This window comes from Rutidosis leptorrhynchoides, chromosome 3 (assembly GCF_046630445.1).
Source record: "Rutidosis leptorrhynchoides isolate AG116_Rl617_1_P2 chromosome 3, CSIRO_AGI_Rlap_v1, whole genome shotgun sequence".
NCBI classification, from domain to species: domain Eukaryota; kingdom Viridiplantae; phylum Streptophyta; class Magnoliopsida; order Asterales; family Asteraceae; genus Rutidosis; species Rutidosis leptorrhynchoides.
The window spans coordinates 561,974,557-561,978,816 of record NC_092335.1 but is presented as its reverse complement, the minus strand read 5'-3'; positions in this window follow the sequence as shown (position 1 = coordinate 561,978,816).

The following is a 4,260-nucleotide window of genomic DNA, read 5'->3' as shown; positions in this document are numbered from 1 at the left end:
CAGCCCAATAGTTAGATTAGGTGTTCAGCTGGAAACAGGAAGGGGAACGAAGACGAGAAGAAAAAAAATAATAAAATGAATCAACACAGGTGTAAGACCCGATTAATTATTGTACAGCAGTGTAAACAGGGTACATATAGTGCGGGGTGTAGTGTATATTTAAACTGGGGCAGAATCTGTTCAGAACACTAGTGCGCGCCGCGCACCCTTAGTGGAGCGTGCCGCGCACTGCTCCTGTGCCAGTTTTCTACTTTTTGATAAAAGGTTAAATGAAGGGAAATATTGTCCTTTCACTTGAGGCCGGGTTTAGGTCATTATTGGCCAGTTTTGTGGTGGTTGAAACACATTCAACACAACCACCAACATCATCATCTCTCCAATTCAATTTCTAGAGTGAGAAACCCTTTAAGAAAGAGAAAGCTTGAATCTAGGAGGAAGAAGCTTGATCCAGGTTAAAGCTCAAGTATTAAAGTTGTTCATATAATCACTAGCTACGTTGTGATTGTGGTGGTAAGCTCTAACTTTGATTTCCTTATTTTAATTGATTTAGGGGTTAGGGTTTGGGTTAGTGATGAACATAAAACCCATATTTGGTGATTTTGGGTGTTCTTGGGTAAGATGGAGTCATGAAGACTCAATGGTAACTAACCTAGGGTTTCAAAGTGTTAATTGATGTTTATGAGTCATAATTGGTTAGTTAATCACTAGCACACCTAGTTAATTAGTAAATGGGTGTTAGATGGGTTAGTGGATGACCTGAAATGGGTGTGTTGAATTTAAATTAGTCAAAGGGCTAATGATTGACCTAGTTGGGAAATATGGGTATGAAATACCCTAATTGTGTAATAGTTAGTGTTGTTGGGCCTTAATCACTAGCTTTTAAGTGATTAATGATGGTCTTGACCCTTAAGGGGCGGTTTTGGTGAAAATGGGGCATTTAATGCATTTAAGTCATTAAATGCACATGAGTGAAGTGTTGATATTTAGTCCAACAAGTTTGTTTGGTGATCGAGTACTTATTGCACTAGCTACTTAGCTTTGAAGCTTGCGAAAGGATAAAACCATCACCAAATCTTTAAGGTGAGTGGAATAATTATGCGTACGTGTATATGGCGTGTTTATTTGTGAATGTTATGGTATGAACCACGTGCCGGTAGTACCATAACATGTATGTGATGAGTATTATGATGTTAACCATGTGCTGGTAGCATCAAGTGTGAACCACGTGCCGGTAGCACTATAAAATTTGTATGTGAACCACGTGCCGGTAGCATCAAGTGTGAACCACGTGCCAGTAGCACTATAAAATTTGGATGTGAACCATGTGCCGGTAGCATCATGTGTGAACCACGTACCAGTAGCACTATAAAATGAGGCGTGAACCACGTGCCGGTAGCGCCAAAGTGTGACCCACGAGCCGGTAGCACTATAAAAGAGTGAGACTCAAATGCGTATGGTGTGAACCACGTACCGATTGCACCATAGCGTTATGGTTAACCATATGATGTTGATGAGTATTGTTTAGCATGCTATATATATATATATATATATATATATATATATATATATATATATATATATATATATATATTGTGTTGTGTATATGCTAATGTGATGTTGTGATGGTGTACGAGTTGTTAGCATTATGAGTAAGACGGCATGCTATTTGAGTTATATTCTCGTATGAGGTATTTGATGGCTGCGAATGCAAATAGATGGGTTATATATGTGTATGTATAATTTTTACACTCACTAAGCTTTGCTTACCCTCTCGTTGTTTATCTTTTTATAGGCTTCGACGGAGACAAGGGTAAGGGCATTTGTATGGATTAGAGATCTCTCTTTGTTTGTAGGGGACGCTTTTGGATGTTATAGCTTTTGGAGTTTGACCGAGATTTGGGTACTTTAACCCCCAAACACCATGCTCATAGTGTCGTTTGGAATTTAAACTCTTATGGTCGAACTTGTATGTTTTGAACGAAACTCGTAAAACGGCCGATGTAAGCCCCGTTTTGTAAAACTCATTTTATGATTGAATCGTATGAGTTTTTCATATTAGAACATGTTGTGAAAAGCGTTTCATCTAAAAATGTCGGGAAGTGGGAGATCTTTATTTGAAAATGGACAAAACCTGACAGAAGCTGTTGGGGCTTGTGCGCGCCGCGCACTCTCCTGTTATAAAAAAAATAAAAAATTTTGTTTTGCGTATTCGTTTGGTTATTGGTTTGGGTTGTTACAAGTGGTATCAGAGCATGGTCTAAGGGATTTAGGTGAGTTGAGATAGGTGCCTAGACTTAGACTTTATTGTGTATACGCGTTATGCGGGACTTGTAGGAGACGGGTCGGACCGGGGATTGGTTAGTGCTTAGTTTTAGGTGAACTAACTATGTGCTAATCGAGTGAAATAGACGTTGTACTAGCAAGTTAATGCGACGTGCTCGCGTAACAATGATTAGCTACCATTGTTACGGGTTCAAATCGTGTCGAACAAGCGATGTACGATGATTGTTGAGCAAGATGGGGTAGTGTGGTGTATATGTATATACATATGTGTTAAGAATGCTTAATCTTTTTCGTTTTATAGTATGAAGACGAGAAACGGACCCGAGAACAATAAAAGGGGTACGAGCGAGGATGTCTAGTTTACGGCCAAGGTTGAGGCCATCTTTAAAAGGCTAAAAACGGAATTTCTTGACGATGTCCGAAAGGTTTTCCAAGAATCGGCGGATGGGCAAGTAACCGAAATGATTAATGAGCGAATGAATGCCGCGATCAAGGAGGCATTAGAAGCTAGAAACATTCATCCTCGTGGCGAAGGGGGTGATGGTAACGGTGGGAATGGAAGGCGGGACTTCCATTACAAAAATTTCAAGGATGCTCAACCCCCGATGTTTAATGGGGTACGAGATTCGTTGAAAAGCACATGTTGGATTTCCGATATCGAGGGAGCTTTTCGTACCGCAGAATGTCCTCCCGAGAAGAAGGCGAGGTATGGTTCTAGCATGCTATGAGAAGAGGCGAAGTTGTGGTGGGATGATAAAATTCAATTATATGGTGAAGAGCAATGTATGAGCTTGACGTGGGAAGAGTTTAAGAAGGAATTTTTCAAGGAATACCGAACTTCTTCTGACCTTGATAGAATCCGGGACGAGTTGCACAATTTGCGACAAGGTTCAATGGACTTGGTTACTCTCAAGTCTACCTTCTTGGCAAAGACTCGTTTTTGTCCGAAATATGTTGGTGACGATCACAAGTTGATGAAGGATTTCTACCGTACCATGAATGATGAGTTTAAGGGTAAGATTAGTCGAGGAGCGGCTAAGTCTTTTAAAGAGTTATTTGAATTGGCTTAGGGTTTTGAGCCGGAGGTTCCAAGAAAAAGCGATTTCACTTTTTCTAAAAGAAAGTTTGAAGGATCAAGTCATTCGAACTTTTCAAACAAGAAGTCAAAGAAGGGTTCCAAAGTTGCAAATAGCGTGAAGAAGGGTGATACTCCGGGTTACGGGCCCACGTGTTTCAATTGTAAACAAAGAGGACACATGGCTCGTGATTATACCAATGCGCCGAACAAAGTTACTTGTTATAATTGTGGTAAAGAAGGGCACAAGAGGCCGGAGTGTCCCGGTTTGAACACTCACCATGTTAAACGGTTGGAGAAAGTGGCGGGCACGGCTAGGGGTCGCAACTATTTAATGACGAATGAGGAGGCCAAGCAATCCAACGAAGTTGTTTCAGGTACTTTCATGGTTAACTCTAATCTGGCACGGATACTTTTTGATAGTGGTGCTAATTTGTCGTTTGTGTCTCCAAGATTTGTGCCTAAGTTAAATAAACCGCTAGTTAAGTTAAGTCGTCCGGTAGAAGTTGAAATAGAGGATGGAAAGACGGCGCTAGTGGTTGATGTGTGTAAAAATTGCAATGTTGTGTTTGGTGCCGAAAGTTTTAAAATCGATCTCATTCCGATGACTTTGGGTGATTTTGATATCGTCATTGGTATGGATTGGCTCGATCATTATAGAGCCGATATTGCATGCCATGATAAGTTTATTCGGGTAAAGACCCCGAGTGGGGGAGAGTTAATTATTCATGGCGATAAGCGGAGAAGACTTGTGCTGATATGCACTTTTGCACGGGCAAGTCGTTTCCTTGTTAGTGGTGGCATGGCTTTTCTTTCCCATGTTGTTGATACTCGTGATGAGCCACCACCTATTCATGAAATTCCGGTGGTGAATGAATTTGAAGACGTTTTTCCAGATGAGT